The following is a 23,942-nucleotide window of genomic DNA, read 5'->3' on the forward strand; positions in this document are numbered from 1 at the left end:
GTACAACATAATCATTTGATATTTGTATATATCGTGAAATGATCACCAAAACATCCATCAGCATACATAGTTTCTAATGTGAAATTTCTTCTTAATTTTTAAAAATGTTTTATTGAAGTACACTAAATACAGATATTGTTTAATATACACATCAGTAAAATTATATAGCCACTGTTACATTTAACTTAGAGAATATTTTCCTCACCCTTGTGATGCTACACCTCCATTGTGCCTTTGGAATCGATCCTCTTACTCTTCTGCTGTCCTCTGGCAACTGTTGATCTTGCTTTCTAAATTACTTTTTTGATTTTTCTAGAAGTTCATATAAATGAAATAATACAGTAGATAGACTTTTATATCTGTTTTTTTTTTTTCTTCACTCCAGCATAATGCCCATTAGATTCATCCAAGTTTTTCCTGTTCAAGTAATTTGTGCTGAGTAATACTGCTGAGTTATCTGGATGTACCACAATTTGTTTATCCATGTTTGGATATCTGGACATTGTGAATATGGCTGAATATTTGCCTGTCATGAATATTCTCATGCAGGTGTATATGTGGATACATATTTATATTTCTTTAGGGTAAATAATTAAAAGTAGAAATACTGGGTTGAATGATAAGTGCACATGTAACTTTATAAGAAACTTCCTAAGAAATTACCAGGTGGTTTTCTTAAGTGTCTGTACTAATTTACATTCCCACCAGCAATATATGAGAAATCAAGTTATTTTACATGTTTCACAACTCTTGTTGCTGACAGTCTCTTTAATTTTAGCCATTATATTGGGTAAGTAATGGTATTTCATATTTTCTTTCTTTTCTTTTCTTTTCTTTTTTTTTTTTTTTGTCTTTTGTCTTTTTAGGGTCGCACCCGTGGCATATGGAGGTTCCCAGGCTAGGGGTCCAATTGGAGCCTATGCTACAGCCACAGCAACACCAGAACCAAGCTGCACCTGCGACCTACACCACAGTTCACGGCAACACTGGATCCCTAACCCACTGAGCAAGGCCAGGGATCGAACCCACAACCTCATGGTTCCTAGTCGGATTTGTTTCTGCTGTGCCACGATGGGAGCTCCTCATAGTTTCTTAATGGCTAATTCCTTTGCATTTCAACATAACTTATGAAAGCAGTTTCCCAACTTCTACAAAAAAAACCACCCTCGTGATATTTTAATATTGATTTTATTAAATAAATCCGGAGGGGAAAATTTGGGCCAGTTGACATTGTAATAGTATTGATGAACATGGTAGATTTATTTATTTATTTAAATCTTCTTTAACTAGTTTCAGTAAAGTTTGATAGTTGACAGGGTACAAGTTTAAAAATTTAAAAATTAAATCTAAGTATTTCACATTTTCATGTTATTTGAAATAGCACTCTTAAAATTTTTAAAATTTTTCTATTTTTGTGGCTAGTATATAAATACAGTTGGTTTTTGTATATCAGTTTTATCCTGCGTACTTAAACTCATTTATTAGTCCTCATTTCTTTCTACAGATTCCTTAGGATTTTTTGCATAGAATTTTTTTCTCATAAAAAAGTTTTTCTTTCTTTCCAAACTCTGTGCCTTTTATTGCTTGCTTTTGCCTTATTTTACTAGCTTAGATATCCAGTACAATAGTGAGTATATGCTGTAAAATAAAACATCCTTCTTTTTTTCCTGATATAAAAGGGAAAGTAGTCAATATTTCACCATATAGGAATTATGTTAGCTGTAGATTTTACAGAGATGTGGTGTTCGTTTGCTTGGGCTGCCATAACCAACTATCACAAATGGGGTGGCTTAAACAACAGAATTCCATTTTTGCATAGTTCTGGAATCCAGGAGTCCAAAATTAAGGTACTGTCAGGGTTGGTGTCTGGTGAGGGCTCTCTTTCTGACTTACTGATGGCTGCATTACTGTGTCCTCAGATGATCTCTCTCTGAGGGAGGAGTGAGAGAGAAAAAGAAGGGAGAACTTTCTATCTCCTTTTTCTGTAAATAAACTTGTCCTGTAGGTTTAGGGCTTCATTCACGTGCTTTCACTTAATCTTAATTATCTCCTTAAAGATCTTGTCTCCAGTACAGTTACATTGAGAGTTAGGGTTTCAACATTTGAATTTTGGGGGGACACAATTCAGACCATAACAGACACCCTGTGTTAAATAGAAGAGGTCCATTATATTTCCAATTAGCTTAAACATTTATTGTGAATAGCTGTTGAATTTTGTGAAATGTTTTTGGCATCTATTGAGATGATCGTATTTTTTTCTTTTCTTTTTTTAGTATGTTAATATGGGGAATCACACAATTCATTTTTGAATGTTAAATTCATCTTGCATCTACTTGGCCATGATTTATATGCCTTTTATATATAGCACTTTAAGTATTTGTTTATGTGTTTATGTATAATTTATATATTATATATATTTATATGTTAGGGAATACAAATTGCTAAAAGTTTGTTGGGGATTTATTTTCGTATCTAAGAGATCATAAGAGATATTGATCTATAATTTTCCTTTATTTTAATGTCCTTGTTTGGTTTTCGATCAAGATGATATTTACCTTATTATGTGAGTTGTTAAAATGTTCCCTTACTTTCAATTTTTCTGAAAGAGTTTATGTAGAATTGGGATTACTTTTTTTTTCTCTCTTTTTTTTTTTTTTTTTTTTTTTTTTTTTTTGCTTTTTAGGGCCACAACTGCAGCCTATGGAAGTTCCCAGGCCAGGGGTCAAATCGGAGCTGGAGCTGCAGCTGCCAGCCTACACCACAGCCACACTGGATCTGAGCCATTCCTGCAACCTACACTGCAGCTTGTGTCAACGCCAGATCCTTAACCCACTGAGCAAGCCAGGGGTCGAATCCACATCCTCAGGGATACTAGTTGGGTTTGTTTCTGCTGAGCCACAATGGGAACTCCCTGATAATACTTTTCACTTAAGTGTTTGATAGAATTCCCAGTGATGAGGTATTGGCTTGAAATTTTCTTTTGGAAAGGTGTTAAACTTGAGTTTAATTTCTAACTTTGATAAGGGCTATTTGGGTTATTTCATGTTTAATCACATCTTTCAAGGAATTTTTTGTTTCATCCAAGTTATTTATTGGCATAAAATCATTCCTAATATCCCTTTCTTATGCTTTTTCTTTGTGTATAGTCTGAGTGATGTCCTCCTTTTTATTCCTGGTGTTGGTAATTTGTGTTATTTCCCATTTTCTTTGATATTTTGCCTGGAGATTTATCAATTTTATTCTTTCAAAGACATTGCTTTTGGTTTTATTGATTTTTTCTATTGTTTGTACATCTTATCTTTTATAGATATTTACTTTTATCTTTATTATTCCTTCCTTCTCTTTCTTTTGTCTTTTGGCTTATTTTCCTCCTTTTCGTTTTCTTTTTCTTTTAGTCCTTTAAAGTGGAAGCTTAAGGAAGATGATATAAGAGCTTCCTTCTTTTCTAATACAAGCTGTAATTTTCATCCTAAGAACTGTTTTAGTTGCATTCATAAATTGTGATATAGGGTATTTTCATTTTCTTTTCATCTTTCTTAATCTGTTATGATTGCTTCTCTTTAACTCATGTGTTATTAGGAAAAATGATGCTTTATAATATTTGTGATTTTCCAGGTATATTTCTGTATTGATTTCTTATTTAATTCCATTGTGGTGAGAAAACATACTATGTATGATTCAGTATTTTAAATTTATTGAGATTTGTTTTATAACCCAGAAAAATGTGGGATGTTCTCCAAATGTTAATTAGATCAAGTCAATTGATAGTACCACTCAAGTCTTCTACATACTTATTGACATTTTTCTGTACTTGTTCTGTCGGTTATTGAGAAAGGCATGTTGAGTTCTCCTGTTGTAAATGTGTATTTTTTTCTAGTTCTCCTTAAATTCTGCCAGTTTTTGTTTCATGTTTTTAAGGATCTTTTATTAAATGCATAAACCCTTTAGGAGTGTTATATTGATGAATTTATCCCTATGTAAATATCATTTTTATCCTGGTATTATTCATTCCTCTCAGATCTTCTTTTTTGAGTCTAATGCAGCCATTTCAGCTTTATTTTTTTAGTTTGTGTTTTGTTTGTTTGTTTTTTAGGGCTGAACCCATGGCATATGGAAGTTCTCAGTGTAGGGGTCAAATCAGAGCTGCAGCTGCCGGCCTTTGCCACAGCAACATGGGATTCAAGCCATGTCTGCAACCTACACCACAGCTCATGGCAATGCTGGATCCTTGACACACTGAGGGAGGCCAGGGAGGGAGCCCACAACCTCAAGGATACTACTCAGATTTGTTTCCACTGCACCACAACGGGAACTCCCCATTTCAGCTTTCTTTCAATTCATGTTTGCATGCATATTTAAAGTAATTTTATTTATTAGGTAGAGCACACCAGGAGCCACCTAACTCCTAGAATGGACCTTCATGCAGATATTTAATTGAGGATTATCTACATTTTTACTCATATGACTGTTTATAGAATCAATTAGTTACTAAATAGTTTTTAAATACTCTTTTTAGAGAAATTAAAATGAATTGTATGCATGAATAGATAAAATTATCTACATATCATTAGGTCAATTTCAAATTTGGGGCTATTTTTTCATAAGAGAGTATGTTTGCTTCCATGCTGTTGCTTATTGTTCCTTCAAAATTTTGTATAAATGTTCTTATATTTTTCTTTGATCACATGTATTATTATCAACTGCTGGAAAGGATAAATAAATTTGATTTGGAAAATTATAGTACTACTTTTTACTCAGTAATACTACTCTTTTATTGATTTTTGTTCCCCCAAATAATTGTACATAATCATTTATAAATGATTACACTAGGTACCATGAAACTAGTGTACCTAGTGTTTGGAAGTTAGTGCTTCTAAAGATATTACTGTCTAGTTGAGGCCATAGAATATTCACCCGTGACATTATTTATAAAGAGTGTTTACAAATTAATTCAAATTTAATACTCTAAATAGATTTCAGAAAAAAAGCAATGACTCTAAGGGAGCAAACAGAATGAAGCAGTATTAATCAAGATGGCATCATGAGGTGAATTCCAAATAAGGAAAACAACATTTCAGAAAAAGCTTATCAGATGGGGAAGAAAATAATTCTCTAAGGCATAGAAGATTACATGAACACAGTAAAAGTGAAGGGTGTTGTTTTCTGTTGGGTTCAAACTCATTTTTATTTTATAACATGTAAGTATTAAAAATGTAGGTTCTTAGATACTGCTTCAAAATCTGTTCTACTGTATACTGGTTATATATTTTTGAGAAAGTTTCATTTTTCTCATCTTTAAAATGGGGACAAAAAAATAAGAACAAAATTAACCTAACTCGTGGATAAAGTAAAACGGTGCATCTAAAATCTTTTGCACAGAGTTGGGCAAATAGTAAGTACTTAGTTAATTACATAAGAGCCCTTAGTATGTTTGCATTATAATCAGTACTTAGCGTATTTTACAAAGATTTTTTTTGTCTCTCTGGCAGGCTATACTCCTTTGAAGGGGCAGCTTTTCTATCAGATATTTTATTGATAAATATAATAGAGATGCAGTTTTACAGGACAAATAATTGTTTGGCCAAAGTAGAGAAACCTTTTGGACAAGGAATTGCTTGGAATCAGAGAAATGACAATTGGAGGAAAACCTTAAAGGCAGTGGAGCAGAGTTTAAATTGGATAGAATTGTATTTAGTGATGAAATTATGTTTGGGAAGCCAAATTGGCAAGTGATGGTTTCAAGTGGTCTGAGACAGTTTGAAATTATTCCAAGATTATGCCTAGAAATTATTTCAAGATGATGTCTTTTTAGTTAAATTCTAAAACTAGTCTTAGATAACAATAGACATTAAGCATGGGCAAAAGAGAAAAGAGATGAGAAGTTGTAGAGCAGGAGAAGACAGCAAAAGATGTAGCTTAAAGTGAATAGAGATAAAAATGACAGCTTAAGCCAAGTGCCATAGAATATTTATTATTAATTTTCATACTAATCTACAACACTGGCAAACAAAAATACATGTTAGTGTTTATGCTTTCTATACTGTCTCCATTTGGTTTCTCTTAGTGGAGCTGTAAATATTACAATCCAGGGGCAAGTGCCTCTAAAATATTGACATTGCTTCTTCATGTCAGTCTTTTATGGCAATCTTATTGTTAATGTCATTAAATATTTTAAATGTAGTCTGTATTCAGATATTAGTTATGCATCTACCTTTTTGACGTACCGCTATATACATGAAAGGGAACACTACCTACTGGGAGACACTATTATTTTTTTCCTTGAGAGAAAGGAAATTACTATTTGGATGTCAGTACACAGTAGCTCCCTTTTTGTTTGTAGACAGTTCAGTTCTAACTGATAATCCTACTTTTTAACCAAGAAGTTTTGGGGTTTATTATTATTATTATTTTTGCTTTATAGGGCTACACCTGGGGCATATGGAAGTTCACAGGCTAGGGGTCGAATTAGAGCTGCTGCTGTTGGCCTATGCCATAGCCACAGCAACATGGGATTGAGCTGCATCTAAGACCTACACCACAGCTCAAGGCAACGCTGAATCCTTAACCCACTGAGAAGGGCTAGGGATTGAACCTCCATCCTCATAGATACTAGTCTGGTTTGTTACTGCTGAGCCACAATGGGACCTCCATCAAGAGTTGTTTTTGAGAGAGCCATTGGACCTTTATAAATTGATTGGAACTAACAACTCATTTCTCATAGTTGCCCTAAGAAAACAACCTTATTGAATATTTACCTTAGTAGAATTAAATTGAATTAATTTGAAAGTCTTCGTATGAAATTATTCATTGAACAAAGATGATAAAAATTGATATATATATACTGTTATATAATAAAAGTTGTTTATTTTTTATATTGCCTTTGCTTAAAACCACAGCTATGTATAGTTTTGGAACAACCCCTATGATATACAGTCTTAGTTTTGCTGTATTTCTATAAATTTTTCACTCTATGAAAGTTGGATTTTTCTCTTGTAAAAGTTAGGAGAAAATTATGAAATTTAAGTTTTAATGATTAATGGGACAAAAATTCAAGCTTAAATCATCTCTATAATGTTGTTATACATCCATAGAATAGCAATTTCCTTATGAAATTTGAGAAAAAGTAAATTAATTTGAAAGTCTAATATTTAACAATATTATTTCAACTCTAAATTATTCCTTAGGTTATTAAAAAATAAATGTGAATCAAAACCACAAGGAGGTACCAGAGTAGCCATCATTAAAAAGTCTACAAATAATAAATGTGGAGAGTGTGTAGAGAAATGGGAACCTTCATACACTTTTGGTGGGAATGTGAATTGGTGAAGCCACTGTGGAAAGCAGTATGGAGGTTCCATGAAAAACTAGTTCCCATATGATCCAGTAATTCCACTCTTGGGCTTTTATCTGGACAAAACTGTAATTCGAAAAGATGCATGCACCTCAATGTTCATAGCAGCACTATTTACCATAGCCAAAACAGTGAAACAACCTAAATGTCCAATGACAAGAATGGATAAAGAAGAAGTAGGACATATATACAAAGGAATACTACTCAGCCATAAGAAAAAACATGAATGGATAAAGAAGAAGTGGAACATATATACAAGGGAGTACTACTCAGCCGTAAGAAAGAATGAAATGTCACTTGAAGCAACATGGATGTACCTAGAGATTATAATACTAAGTGAAGTTAAGTCAGAAAGAGAAAGACAAATACTATATGATATCATCTATATGTGGAATCTTAAAGATGACACAAATGAACTTATTTACAAACTTATTTACAAAACAGAAACAAACTCACAGGCTTTAAAAACAAATTTATGTTCATCAAAAGGGAAAGGCTGTGTGCAAGGGATAAATTAGGAGTTTGGGATTAATAGATACAAACTATCATATGTAAAAAAGATAAACAACAAGGTTCTACTGTATAGCACAGGGAACTGTATTCAATATCCTGTAATAAACCTTAATGGAAAAGAATATGAAAAATAATATATATATTGTTTTATATATGTATAACTGAATCACTGTGCTGTACACTAGAAACTAGCACATTGTATATCAATATACTTTTTTTAATTTAAAAAATGAATTAAATTTTGAAAAGCTCCTTTGCTGTAGTTACTTATAAAATCGATTTTTATTTATTTATTTTGTCTTTTTGTCCTTTTAGGACCACACCAGTGGCATATGGAGGTTCCCAGGCTAGGGGTCTAATCAGAGCTGTAGCCGCTGGCCTAAGCCAGAGCCATAGCAATGCCAGATCCGAGTCGTGTCTGTGACCTACACCACAGCTAACCGCAGTGCAGGTTCCTTAACTCACTGAACGAGGCCAGGGGTCGAACCCACAACCTCATGGTTCCTAGTCGGATTCATTTCCGCTATGCCATGACAGGAACTCCTAAAATTAATTTTTAAATGAATGTGATTTTCCTGTAGTAAAATACATATGCTTTCAAATGCTTTCAGTGTAGATTGAAATGTGAAGTTTTTTTTTAACCTGAAGGTTATGTTTAATTTTAATTTCTATATTATTATTAGATAAAATGAACAAAATTTCATATGCTAAGACTTGGATTTATAGAGTTTTTTGGGGGGTAGGGATTGTTGCTATTTACATATCATCTACTTATTATTACATTTTACATGAGGGCTTGCTTGTCTGTGCCAGTGAAACATTCTTTTGCCAAAAGAAAGCATTATATACTTTCATCTTTAATTGCAGTACTTCAAGAACAATTATTTTAGCAGTTTCTTTTGAAATTCTTAGAATTATATTTGCTTGTTACATGTAATTGAAAATACTATTGATATATATATTAGCATGTTTTTCTGGTATGGTACTATAACATGGCAAATGTTTCTGCTTTTAGCCCGAATATTATATCTTTATCTTTTTTTTCCTTTGGTCTTTTTGCCTTTTCTAGGGCCACTCCTGAGGCATCTGGAGGTTCCCAGGCTAGGGTCTAATTGGAGCTGTAGCCGCCAGCCTACGCCAGAGCCACAGCAATGCAGGATCCGAGCCACGTCTTCGACCTACACCACAGCTCACAGAAACACTGGATCCTTAACCCACTGAGCGAGGCCAGAGACTGAAACTGCAACCTCATGGTTCCTAGTCGGATTGGTTAACCACTGAGCCACGACGGGAACTCTTATATTTTGATCTTAATCCATTAAAAAAAATTATACCTGAAGAAAATGTAGATGAGATGTTTAGCTAATGAGTAATGTATTTGGTTTTGATTGGTTTTTAGAAGTTTTAAATTCAAGTTAAACTTATAAAAACTTTTAATTTTTTTACAAGAAGACATTTGTTTTAGTTGCAGGCCCAAATTGACACCACGTGATACAGCACCAAGCTAAATAAATACCTAGTGATTACGCCTTAGCTGACAGTACAATGGATTATTATTCAATTAACCTGCTCATGTTCTTGTACAGTTTCTTTCAAAACTTTCTAGTATGCTTTTGTCACTCACCAATTTCCTCCTGAAACCAGAATATTATTTTTAAAAATTACTCAAACTAAAATGCCTTAGAGGCCATGTAAGTAAAATAGATGAAGTGTAAAGATGACCTCTGCTAATTAATACATGAGAAAGTAGGGAGTGTTGGGACTCTAGAAACCTGGAGAATATGTGCTTTTTTAGAACCGTGGTCGCTAACTAACTTCCCCAATTTTTACAATGTGGGTGTGATGGCTCAGGGTTGCCAAAATGTTCAGTTGTATAGAGAAGGTAAAAGTCTGGGTATTCCTGATTTTTGAAGTTTAGCAAATAACATTTTTTAAAAACTGTATGGACTAATACTATCTGAAATATCAACTACTGATGAACAAATTGCTTTAGGGTCTCATTTAAAATTTTGTCTTTAGGAGTTCCCTTCGTGTCTCTGTGGTTAACCAATCCGACTAGGAACCATGAGGTTGTGGGTTCAATCCCTGGCTTCACTCAGTGGGTTAAGGATCCGGCGTTGCCATGAGCTGTGGTGTAGGTCACAGATGCAACTCGGATCCCATGTTGCTGTGGCTCTGGTGTAGGCTGGCAGCTACAGCTCTGATTAGACCCCTGGCCTGGGAACCTCCATATGCCATAGGAGTGGCCCTAGAAAAGGCTAAAAGACCAAAAAAAAAAAAAAATTGTCTTTAAAAATAAGACCTTTCTAGTAATGTTTTAAGGATAGTTTTTTTAATGCAAAATGATTTTTAAAGACATTTTTGATTACCAACTTTTGAAACCTATCTATATATAAACCAGGCCCAACGTTTACAATGTTGATGACAAAAAGGCTGTTTTGAGACCATTTCTCTCTCTCTTCAATATCTCCAAGTCTGTTTCCTTTTTTATGTTTCCACCTAGTGTGTTATATTGTCCTTATTTCCTCGAGCCAGTTAATTAACAAGTATATTTAATTCTACCTTCTTAATAGCTTTCATTTCTATTCACTTGACATTCATCTCCACTAGTTGCCATCCATCTCCACATCCATCTCAACTACTTTAGTTGAATCCACCATCATCTTTCATCTGATGAATGACACTGTTTCCTAACTGGTTTCTTTGCTTCTAGTCTTTCCAAATCCATTCTTCACACCTGAGACAGAGGAATGACCTATCCATAACATAAATTAGAGCCCTGCTTCAGATCTTTCAAGAATTCTACATTAACCTGAGAATAAGATCTAATCATCTTAACATGACCTGCAAGGCCCTTTATTATCTGGTCTTTTGTAACAGGTGTAAATTTATCTCTTGCCATTCTTCTTCATATTTACTGCTATAGTCAGATGTAATTCCTTCAACATTTATGTTTTCTCTTGATTATGGGCCTTTATAAATGTGGTCCTCCAGTCTGGGCCTCTTCCCCTTACTAATTCTGCAGGAAATTTATGTGTGAAAGGGAGGATAGGAGAAAAAGAAAGCTCAGATCTACTCTAACTGTTCTGAGCACATAGTTGTCCCAGTTGCCCTTTCAAAGACCTGAAGCCTGGTCAGCTTCATATGGAAGCAGAAGTAGCAGCTCTTCCCTGATAAGACTCTTTGTAGTCTCTTTTTTTTTCAAGACAAAGGCTCAGTGATTTGAATTATCCAGAGTAGTAAAAGTTCTGACTTTACAAAGATATATCCTAATTTATTTGAGTCAGCAAGTTATCTTTTTATTTTTTCTATCTCTCCGCCTCTGTCTCTCTCTCACTCATACTTACACACCTCGCTCTATGAGAGATGCACATCAAACAAAGAGAGTTTTATTGAAAGAAATAATCCCATCTCAAACCAACTTTTGGAGAGTGATCTCAGTATAAAGATCTTTTATTTTTAAACATGGGGATATCATTTTTCAAAGAAAGGAATTTTTTTTTTTTGTCTTTTTTTGTCTTTTTGCTATTTCTTGGGCTGCTCCCGTGGCATATGGAGGTTCCCAGGCTAGGGGTCCAATTGCAGCTGTAGCCACCGGCCTACACCAGAGCCACAGCAACGCGGGATCCGAGCCACGTCTGCAACCTACACCACAGCTCACAGCATCGCTGGATTGTTAACCCACTGAGCAAGGCCAGGGACTGAACCTGCAACCTCATGGTTCCTAGTCGGATTCGTTAACCACTGCGCCACGACGGGAACTCCGGAAGTAATTTTTTAAAAAGTTTTTGAAACATGAGATCATTCCAAAGCCTCACCATTAAGGTAAAGGTTAGCCCTTTGCCAAAGTTGTTGAAATGAGTGAATATATGAATGGTATTTTTTGTTTCTGATTTTTTGTGTGTGTTTGGTTATTTTTGGTCCTTCCTGTCTTTCTTTCATTGCCCTCTCTCACCCTCTTGTTTTCAATATCCTTTTCAAAGAAATGCCACATACAGTGGCATTCTATGTGTCCCACAGTGTACAGTGTCCTCTACTTTGTTCTTGTATTAATACAGCCAGTGGTTGAATGGACTATTTCACATAACACTAACCAGGACTTAGAGATGACAGAGGGTAGTCATCAGTTAAATCCATTACACCTGTAACCTGCCTTCACTCATCAAGCTGGATTTAATTTTTGCTACAAAAGACTTGCATGTCCTCCAGATATGACAGAGCCTAAACAATGATGTGTTTGCATGAGTTGCTTTCTAGAAACTTGGAGTCAGCTCTAACTAGTTTGAGCTAAAGCTGCTTAAGACTAGTTAGGACCATGGATCCTCCAGCAGGGTATGTACCAGTGTCTGCTCAGTGATCTTTTGACATCAGAGGCCTGAAAACTCCACTCCACCCGAACAGTAATTACCTCACCTTTTCCCTATCTCCAATCACTTTTCCTCGTACACCCCATGTGTTGGCTTTATCCTATAAATACCTTGTGCCCCTCCCTTTCCGGGTACATGGATTTGAAATCTGTTCTCTCCTCTTCTTGCTTGGCAGCTTTGTGAATAAACCTTTTCTCTGCTGCAAACCCGGACATTTCGGCATGTGGCTTGCTGCTCATCATGCCAATGGACCTGATTCTGTAACATAACCTTGTTATATGGTGAGACTGATATTTAAACTCCCATTTATTTTATTAAAAATGCTTAAACAATGGCAGTACCATTGAAATCAATGTAGAGCCTCCCAAGGAGAAAAAGCATTATTCACATACATAAATTCTGGTTATATTTAATACAATTTTTATAGTCAAAACTAATATTCTGTTATTTCAGTATAATTTCAGCTTAATTCACATAAAATCTATAAAAGCAAAGATCAGTGATAGTTACTAATGGAGTATTCTGAAATTTTTGTCTGAATCTCTTATACAAATGTGCCTTGTTTAAGCTTTCCTATAACAAAGATGTAATAGGTGGTTTAAGTTTGAAAACAGAACCTAAAAGGATGACAACAATGGAGTGACAAGAAAAATAACTGCTTTGTACTAGCTGGATAAATTGAAAACAGATGAAAGATAAATTCTTTCTCATGGGATTTGCTGCCTGCTGGGAACTAATCACATTAACTTTAACCCCACCTGAGGCTTCACACAGCCTATTTATCTCATCTGTGGGAAAATGTCTTTTTCCTTATTTATGGCTTTACTACTCTTACATTGCCTGGTCATTACCAACTTGTGCTTAAATTTAACAACCTAATTATGTATCTTACTATTTTAGCAACCATAATCATATGATTCTATAATATTATCTTGCTTTTTCCTACTTTTAAAATTAGTGAACGGAGTAGAATAAATCCAATAGGTACTTTATTCTATCTCTTTTTTTTTGAGGTATAATTGATATAATATTAGTTTCCTGTGTATAATTTAATGATTTGATATTTGTATGTATTGCAAAATGATCACCACCATAAGTCGAGTAAATATCCATTCATAATACATAGTTACATCTTCTCTTCTAAAAAACTTTATTTTTTCTTGTGAGATCTTTTAAGGTCCACTCTCCTACCTACTTTCAAATATGCAATACAGTATTATTTACCATAGTTATCATGCAGTGTATCCATTCTCCATGACATGTTCATTTTATAACTGGATATTTGTGACTTTTAACCTGTTACTCATCTTCACCTGTCCCCCCATGCCTGCCTCAGGCAATCACCAACCTGTTCTCTATATCCATATCCATGAAATCAGGGTTTTGTTTGTTCATTTTTGTTTTTTGATTCCACCTATAAGTGAGATCGTGTGGTATTTGTTTTTCTCTCTCTGACTTATTTCACTTTGTGTAATACCCTTTAGGTCCTTCCATGCTATAGCAAATGGCAAGATTTCTTTCTTTTTTGGCTGAAAAATGTTCCATTTTGTGTGTGGGGGGGAGCAATCTTTAATATCTCTTCATCTATTGATGGTCCCTGCCTTGGCTGCTGTAAATGGTACTGTAGTGAACATGAGAGTGCATGCATCTATTGAAATTAGTGTTTTTTGTTTTCTTTGCACAAATATCCAAAGGTGTAATTGCTGGGTCACACAGTAGTTCTTTTTTTTTTTTTTAATTGCCTAACTTCTTTTCTGTCTTCCATGGTGCACCAATTTATATTCCCAGCAACAGAGCATAAGTGTTTGTTCCCCTTTCACTGTATCCTCACCAACACTTGTTTTTTCTTTTTTTTTTTTTAATAATGATTTTTATTTTTTCCATTATGGCTGGTTTACAGTGTTCTGTCAAGTTTCTACTGTACAGCAAGGTGACCCAGTCACACATACATGTATACATTCTTTTTCTTACATTATCATGCTCTGTCATAAGTGACTAGGTATATGCTATATAGCAGGATCTCATTGCTTATCCATTCCAAAGGCAATAGTTTGCATCTATTAACCCCAGATTCCCAGTCCATCCCACTCCCTCTCCCTCCCCCTTGGCAACCACAAGTCTGTTCTCCATGTCCATGATTTTCTGTTTAACAGGCGTGAAGTAATTTTGATTTGTATTTGCCTGATGATTAGTGATGTTGATTATCTTTTCATGTGCCTTTGGTCATTTGTATATCTTTGGGAAAAAATTGTCTATTCAGACAATTCTCTTATGAGAAAATTATAAAAGATTTTTTTTCTATGAATACGGTTGGTCTCTGTTTCTTCCCTTTCTTGGTTTATATCTGTCTTTCCATCTCTTTTTTTCCCTTCTTTTGAATTAACAAAAGCTCCTTGAAATGTGATCTGCTTCTTTATGATTGTTCCCAATATTACATGATTAATAACATCATATGCTAAAAATTTTACTGGAGTATGATTTAACTATATTAAAATATGATTGTCACTACCTCCTCATTTAATGATGACTACATCAGATGACATCTAGTAATATAATTCTTTACTATTTTTAGTGTATCAAGGGAACATATAGAGAGTGATGAAATGACAATATTTTGATGGTGCATTGGGAAAAATGGATGAAGTGCCTTTGAACTGGAAATAAGCAGATGGTGGTGGGAGGGGGTGTTTGGGCTGCCTGGGCCCTATAAGATTTGCTGGGGACTTAAGGAATTGTCAAATCATACTGTAGGCACAGACAAGGTAGGAAACTCTGTGAGTTGAATTAATGTCATAATAGTTGTAAATATGTAATGTCTTTAGATGAAATGAAAAAGTCAGTCTTCTAGAGAATTTGTCTGGCATCTTTGAAGATACTATTGGTCATTTATATAATTAAAACAACCCCCCTGAATGATACTAGCAACTACCGTTTGGGGGGCACCCACTATGGATCAGGCTCTTGTGAGCTGATCTCATCCTCATAACATCCCTGAAAAGCAGTCCCAATGGTTATCCTCATTTTATGTAAGAGGATTCTGAGTTCCATAAATTTTAAGCAAGTAATCAAAAAACTATCCAGTAAGTAATGGAGCTGAGATTTAAACAGGCTGATCTGATTCCACAGCCTAAATATGTGTATCTGCCATGACTGTAAGGAGGATTACCTGTAGCATTTGTTGAATATTTGACCTTTGGATGCTCTCTTTCAATTTCTATCCCTTTTGGCTTGTACTTCTCTGCATTTACCTCCAGCTCTTAGTTCATCATCCTCTTTGCCAGTGGTGACGTTTCCCAGACAGAGTGTAGGGCATATTGCCTATGCCAGGAGAATAGCATTTCTTCGCAGACACTGAATCATGGCCTTGACCTCATTAGCATTGGGAACCTGGAATACATGCTTTCAAATTCTAGTCTTCCTATTTAGTAGCCTTGTGACTTTGGACAAGCAATATAATCTCTATGGCACAGCTTCTTTATCATTGTATAATAAGAATAATAGTTGTACCCACATTATTACATAGAATTGCTTTGACTATTAAATAATTTAATAAATGTATAGCACTTGACATAATTGCCTGGCATATGATAATATTTATTAGCGGAGTTCCCGTCATGGTGCAGTGGTTAACGAATCCGACTAGGAACCATGAGGTTGTGGGTTCGATCCCTGCCCTTGCTCAGTGGGTTAACGATCTGGCGTTGCCGTGAGCTGTGGTGTAGGTTGCAGACGCGGCTCGGATCCCACGTTGCTGTGGCTCTGGCGTAGGCCGGTGGCTGCAGCTCCGATTCAACCCCTAGCCTGGGAACCTCCATATGCTGCGGGAGCAGCCCAAGAAATAGCTAAAAAGACCAAAAAAAAAAAAAAATTATTAGGTATTATTTGTCTTTTTTTTTTAGGGTCACACCTGCGGCATTTGGAGGTTCCCAGGTTAGGGGTCGAAGGAGAGGTACAGCCCCTGGCCTACATCACAGCCACGGCAATGCTGGATCCCTAACCCACTGAATGAGGCCAGGGATCGAACCTGCATCCTCACGAATGCTAACCACGATGGGAACTCCTATTAGCTATTATTTGTGATTATAATCATTGTCACTTTTCATAACTCATCTAAACAGAAACAATATTCAGGAAGTAACTTTTAGTATGTCAAATTTTCCCATAGCCATCTAGTGTTTAGCAATTGCATTTTGTAACTGAAATTTTTATTAGTGTTTTATCATTGAAATTAAGAGCCGTATTACAATTAGTATTTTCTGTTCAGAATTTTGAATGTGTCGTGATGTATTTCATAATGGAGGAAAGAGTGAAAAGAGGAAGTTATCAGGATGCTTCAGGTTAATTTTATTTCTTTAATAATTTTGTTCTGTTCTACTTATAATGTAGTGAAACATTTGGGTTTCTAGGAAATGCAGAGAATTGGGGGCACTTCTGAGTGATAGATTTTTATTTAAAAATGTTATTAAGCTTTAAATTGTCAAAAATTGATGTATGAACTGTTATGTCAAATTTATCTTTCTGAGTTGCCAAAGAAATTCAATGAAAAGAAGCTTAGGAAGAGTTTTTATCTAGTTGATAGGTTCTAAAGCATCCGTCCTAATGGAAGGAGGAATTTGCATGGATAATGTAGGACAAAGGTCAGTAAAAACATCCATCTTATTTTATTGAAGTTATATTCAAATATAAGTTCTTTTGATATTCTGAGATTTCAGGGTGTAGCTACAAAAATTCCACCTGGCCTCAGTCCCTTTCTTGCTTTATTTCATATTGAAAATTTAATGTACAACTTCTCAGGAATGAACTAGACAGGGGATTGTCAAGTTATGTTCCCCAGACCCCATTTGGCCCTCCAGCTGTTTTCATGAGTAAAGTTTTATTGGAATATACACAGCCATGCAAATTTGTTTACATATTGTCTATGGTTGCTCCACATTGCAACAGCAAACCTGAATAGTTGCCACAGAGAACATACATCTAGCAAAGTCAAAAATATTTGTAAATAATCTGGACCTTGACAGAAAAAAAGTTTACCAATCTTTGAAGTATACAGATCTAAATGCACACATGAGAGCTTATTTTAACCTAGTGTTTCATATTTTCTCTGCAGGGAAGATTACCTCTCCTCACTAGCTTTTCCTAAGAGCATCGATGGTATGGGTTACATATGGCTACTGCTTCACATATTAGTCTTTTTCCTTTTCATTTAGATTATAAACTCCCACTGCATGCTTACAATTATAGGAATAGCCTTATATAAAATACCCCAAACCTAGTAGGAAATGTGAGTATTAAAAAATATTGAATGGGAAAACTGATTCACCTCTTTCATGATCACCTTATTTTGTGAAACTCTTAACTAATTTGTTGAAACAATTGAAGTTAAGGATACTGCCTTATATATTATAGTTCACGAGACTTGAAAAAAAGACAAAATTATGGGTATTAAAGAGCATTAAAACAAGCTATCATGAAATCATCTAGCTTATTTCCATTAGTGTCATTAAAACTCTATTGGTATTTGAGTTTATCTGGCCCTGTGTTCATATGCATGGTGTGTTTCTCAACACTCTTCACCAATTTTCATTACATTTTCTTTCACTTTTACTCATTTAGTTCCAGTCTTTTTAGTCCTTTCCATGACATTCTGCATATTTTATGGATATTCCGGTTTTCTCAGCTTAGAGTCTAGAACTGGAATCAGTTCTGAAAAAATGCCCTGATGAGTGCCAGAGTGGTGGTGGGATTATTCTCTAACCTAGGTGATCTTGTGAAGAGGACTGTGCATCATCATTACCATTAGCAAATACAATCCATGTAAAGGCCACCTCCCTAAAGTCTCCTTTCTCTTTTTAAAGTAAATTGAATAAACATAGGGAATGGAATTTACTAAGAGCAGAATCCAGTGAGAGTTCTCTATAAGGATATTAGAATTTCCTGTAGTTCATTTGCAGGTAAGCAGTTTACCTGCTCTGGGGAGATGATGCTGATTATTTAAAAATCAGAGATGAAACAAGAAACCCCAAAGCAAAATGATTTATTTGCTTTTTGGTAAACTTGATTCTGTTGTGTAACCTTTGAAACATGGATTTTTATGAGTGATAGTATTAAAATTTATACTCCCTCTAGAGTCTGTTGTTAATCATTATTGCTCTGCCGGGCCTCAGGATTACCTGTCTGCATTGTAATACAACTTTCCTTAATATTTACAATTGAAATACCAATGGTTCTGAAGACATCTCATATATTTCTATGAATGAAATGGAATTCATGAGAAATAAGGGCTTGCCTCCAGAAATAAACTTCAGAATATTAAATTCCTCCTTAAAAATTTGTAGAATTTTTTTAAAACCAATGTTGATTTTGTGCTTCTAAAATAAAATATCCGATCATAATCGTTGTACTTCAATGATCTAAAAGATAGATGAATTCATTATCTAAGGATAATTGTAGTATAAATAAAACGGAGCAAACAATAGGTACTTCATTTATCATTTAGTTCAATGCATCTGACATTTATTAAGCCTCTACTTTGAAAGTTCCTGCAGAGATGATGTCAGGTACTTATCTTTGTAGGGGGAGGATTGAAGACAGACACCAGCATCTATAATATTTTAGAGAGTGCAGATCCATTACTATGACATTAGAAACTCTCATCTTTTGCAGAGAGAAAAAGAGAGGAGAAATGTAACTTGGAGCTCCAGATGAAGTTCAGGAATACATATTACATTTCTGGGACTCTTTCTTACTCTTATTAACTAGTAGTACCTGTCAGAAGTCTGTTAAGAGCATGGCTTGAGTGGAGGGAGCCATGCTAGGTCCTCTACAAAGCAGGAAGAGATAGGGAGATACAGATTTGACCCCGAACCAATATCACCCATGAGATTTTCAGCTCTGCCAAGTTCTTAGTATTATAGAGAAGTCAGTCTTATTCATATGTCGCATAGAAAAAGAAGGTTGTGTATAGAGCTTGCCTAAATTTTGGAGTAGCAGGGACAAAGACTCTTTTTAGAGAAACTCTTCCACCTGAATCAAATTCATGTATTGAGTTCTGTTGTGATTCAAAGAGTAAAAGGCAGCATTGCTCTCAGGATCTCAGAGGACAGTGAGGGAAATAAAAATTTCTGTTGAGCTTTCCCAAACCACTGGAAAACTGGCTAGAGTGCCTGTTTCACACTCTGATCTATTCGGGGTGTGTGTGTGTGGGGGTGTTCTCAGAGTTTCTGCCCCCTTTTCCAGGACTCTTTTCCTTCTTGATCAAATCCACTTAATTTCAGCCTTTTACACTCACTTGGTCCTGCACCAAACTTTATTGCCAATTAGCTTTCACAAGAAATCCATCACATTAACCATACCATGCCAGTTGTAAGTTTACAAGTTAACTGAAGATTTGGTGGGTTGTGTGGGAAGAGATCACATCACAGAGCACTCCTCAAGCCCCCCTTCCTGTTTCCTCCTGTCCAGTCATTTCTGTTGGCTCCCAAAGCTAAGACTCCTAAAGCATAATGCTGTCTTCTTTATCTAGAAAATACCACCTGCCAAAGGTAGTCTAGTTTCCCCTCTTCCCACAAAAGTGCTGGTGATTTTTTATTTTTGAATAAATAATACAGGAATTGCAGATGAGATGGAGAGAGAAAGCAACAGAAAAGAATTTAAGAGAGTTTGGAAGTAACCAGACTTAAAGTGTCAAATTTTAATGTTGTGATTACAGTGTGTGCCACTTTACACCACCACAGTAGATCTTGGAACAAATTCCCTTTAATCTCATTCCAACTGTGTGCTTGACAGTAAAGCATCCATCCAAAGTATCCCTAGTATTCTCTGGGTCAGGAAATTACTGCTCTAGTAAAAGCGGATATTTTGCAACCAAAAATTATAGTATGGACATTTGATAATAAAACCTAATGTTTGCAAGAAATGCAAGCTATACATAGAATAAATTAAAATGAAATACAAAATTTTTGGGAAATGATGGGATTGTTGTGATTAGATATTAAAAACTCATTTTTTAATGATTGGCAGCAATTTTTAAAAAGAAAACATGTATGTATTTATATATATGTCATAGGAAAATGTTTTAACATTGAACATTGTGTATATAAAAATTAGTACTTCTGGAAAATATTTGGTAGCATCTGCTATTAAATTTCTTATGTCTATTACACATTACTCAATGTCTCTTAGTAAAAATAAGTACTACAAAGCCATTTTAAAAAAGCTAAGTCACTAGTTTGTAAGACATATTGAGATTTTTCACCTGTTGGTTTAGTTCATGAAGTATTTGAAGATGTAAACAATGAAAGACATTTTTGAGTTAAACTTAGGCTTAGGATATAGCTTTTTTTCTTGTTTAATATTGCTTGGGATGCTATGTAAAATCAAAGTGCCTTGATGTTTCCTGAATTTTACATAAAAATTTCAGAAGCAGCACAAATGAATTTAGCAGTTGAATGACATTGCCACAGAATCTGTTTCTACACTTTTGCTCTGCCATTCTCAAGATGTTAGCTGTGTCCTCAGGTTAATTTCCTCCATGCTCTCAAGATGACCAATGTGGTTACAGGCATCACATCCATATACAACCATGAAGAAAAAGCATTTTGTTAGGAGAGTGGAAAACTTGGCAAGGAGCCCCAAGAACACCTTCCCCCCGCCCCCATCTTGTTGTCTAGATAGATAACATGTTACCCTTAAATCAATCCCTGACAGAGGAAATGGGTTCACTATGACTGGCTGAGTTTGTCAGGTTTTTCTTAAACCTGGGCATAAGTCATCCTCCCAAAGTTGCTTGGGAAAAAAGATATACACTTAAGATGAATGAGGGTTCTGCCTAGCAAACAGGAAACAGTGATTTGGGTAGGAAGCTGGTAGTGTCTGTCGGAGAAACAGCATCAGGCTTTGAGCTAGTCATTCTAAACCCTAGCTGCACATTAGAATTACCTGGAGAGGTTGTTTATTTTGTTTTGTTTTTGTTTGTTTGGGTTTTTTTTTTCTTCCATTTTTTTCTCTTTTAGGGCTGCACCTGCAGCATATGGAATTTCCTAGGCTAGGAGTGGAATCAGAGCTGAACCTGAGGCCTATACCACAGCCACAGAAACACTGGATCCCCAGATCTGAGCCACATCTGCGACCTATTCTGCAGCTGGAGATGATGCCAGATCCTTAATCAACTGAGCAAGGCCACGATCCAACCCACATCCTAACGGACACTATGTTGGGTTAGTAACCTGCTGACTCACAGTGGGCATTCTGCCAGAGAGCTTTTAAAAAAATATTTTGATTTAATTTTGCTGAGTGGCACATATTAGCGTTTTACAAAAATACTCCTGGTGCTTTTAATATATAGCCAAGTTTGAGAAACACTGTGCTAGGTAAACTGAGAATAGAATAAGGAGATAAAAACCTTCATGAGTTAGCACACACTTAGCTGCTCAACCAGTTTTCCATCTCTACTGAACAGTACCTAAAAATTAACCCTTGGCCAGCAGGGTAAGTTTACCAACACAAATTTTTTTTTTCTTTCATTTTTTTAAAGTTTTATTAAAGTATAGTTGATTTACAATATTGTGAAAATTTCTGCTGTTCAACAAAATAATTCAGTTATACATATACACATAACCATTCTTTTTCAGATTCTTTTCTCACATAGGTTATCACAGAATATTGAGTAGAGCTCCCTGTGCTACACAGCAGATTCTCATTGTTCATATATAATAGTGTGCATATGCCAGTCACAAACCCTCAGTCCATCCTTCCCCACTCCTGACTATCCCCTTTGGTAACCTTAAGTTTGTTTTTGAAGTCTGTGAGTCTGTTTTTGCTTTGTAAATAAGTTCATTTATATCATTTTTATTAGATTCCACATATAAGTGATATCATATGATATTTGTCTTTGTCTGACTTCACTTAATATGATAATCTCTAGGTCCATCTATGTTGCTGCAAATGAAATTATTTCATTCTCTCTTATGGCTGAATAATATTCCATTGCGTATATGTACTGCGTCTTATTTATCCATTCATCTGTCATTGGACATTTAGGTTGCTTCCATGTCTTGGCTATTGTAAATAGGATTGCAGTGAACATAGGAGTGCATGTATCTTTTTTTTTTTTATAAAGTCTGCTAAATTTTATTTATTTATTTTTATTATTTATTTATTTATCTTTGTCTTTTTAGGGCTGCATCCGCAGCATATGGAGGTTCCCAGTCTAAGGGTCGAATTGGAGCTGTAGCCAATGGCCTACACCACAGCCACAGCTACAGCAACGTGGGATCTGCACAGCAACGCCAGATCCTTAACCCACTGAGCGAGGGCAGGGATCAAACCGGCAACCTCATGGTTCCTAGACAGATTCGCTAACCACTGAGCCACAACGGAAACTCCTCATGTATCTTTTTGAATTATGTTTTTCTCAGGATATATGCCCAGGAGTGGGATTGCTGGATCATGGGGTAGTTCTATTTTTAGTTTTTTGGGGAACCACCATACTGTTTTCCATAGTGCTTGTACCAATTTACATTCCCACAAACAGTGTAGGAGGGTCCCCTTTTCTCTACAGCCTTTCTAGCATTTATTATTTGTAGACTTTTTGATAATGGCCATTCTGACTGGACCAACACAAAATCTTAGACCGCAGTTAATTTGCCAGCTGGAAATGATAGTCATTGGATATTGTCTAAGAATGTATGATGTTAGGGTACTTGAATACCCAGACAACCTTCATAGCCAAGCAGAGATGGGCTTCTGTGTAAAGGCAGGAATATTAGTCCCACTTTTGTAATGAGAGAACTGAGTTGCAAAGAGGCTGTTAGTGGAAGACATAGAACTGGAGCACTGATAATAGTATCCTGACAACCAAGGTTTCCTTGTTCTACTTAGAGTTGCTTTGATTGTTCTTTTTGTCTTTGAGAAAAATGTCATTTGTTTTGGTCCAAGTAAAGCTTTGTAATTATAATAGCTACCATTTATTAACAACATATTATGAACCAGGAACTGTGGTAGGTGCTTTATTTCTGCCCTGACATTTATTTAATCGTCACAGAAATCACATGCAATAAATAGTACTAACTGCTTTATAGAAAAGAAAATTGGAACTGAGAGAGATCGTTACTCTCTGAGGTCCTTTAATTAGTTATTTTCTCTGGGATCTAGAACCTGAACTCAAAATGCCATAAAATGCCAAAAATGCATGTTCTTTTCATTTTGCTATGCCAGAGATTTGATTTTGTGCAGCTTTCCAGTTCAGCAAATGCTTATGGGTTGACTAATTGGTGATAGATGCTGGGCTACCTCTGGATTAGATGGCACTTTCTTTGCACAGAACAGTTTACATTTTTTTTGTTTGTTTGTTTGTTTAGAAGTGGCTTTAGGCCAATTGCTTTGCAGTTGTATCAAGTATTTAACATAATGATCAAAGAACCATTGAATAAATAAATGAAGTGGAATTTTTAGACAGCTTAATTTGGAGTTGCTCAAATTTTAAAGACTAATGTAACTACCTTGACAAAAATGTCTTTTTCCAGAGGAACTTATTAAAATATAGGAAGTAAAGCCTTTTTGGATGTAGCTTATATTGCATTCCCTGATATTTGCAAACAGATATTGAGTTGCTGGAGAGTGTGTCTTGAGTTGTTCAGTCACACTCCATTTTACTGTTTTTAATAAAAACAATACTCAATAAGAGACGTAATTGGTCTGTGAGGCTGACATTT

General features: G+C 35.3%; 1 protein-coding gene across 45 annotated transcripts in view; it reads left to right on the top strand.

Annotated features, from left to right (window-relative positions):
- The window catches only part of NAALADL2 (N-acetylated alpha-linked acidic dipeptidase like 2), a 1,339,033-nt gene that overhangs the window by 65,152 nt on the left and 1,249,939 nt on the right, over window positions 1-23,942 (top strand). For 4 of the 45 annotated variants that reach the window (XM_084990308.1, XM_084990327.1, XM_084990326.1 and 1 more), the window contains exon 1: window positions 12,412-12,512. The exons of 40 other annotated variants lie outside the window; for them this stretch is intronic. The gene's annotated coding sequence lies outside the window, so the exon portion shown is untranslated. Of the gene's footprint in view, window positions 1-12,406; window positions 12,513-23,942 lie in introns of those variants that run through there. One more of the 45 variants, XM_084990315.1, reaches the window with a different exon arrangement.

Source organism: Sus scrofa, chromosome 13 (genome assembly GCF_054392235.1).
Source record: "Sus scrofa isolate SSC_HxYL_T2T_F1_AM1 chromosome 13, Sscrofa_HxYL_maternal_Yorkshire_Landrace_v2.0, whole genome shotgun sequence".
Taxonomy (NCBI): Eukaryota; Metazoa; Chordata; class Mammalia; order Artiodactyla; family Suidae; genus Sus; species Sus scrofa.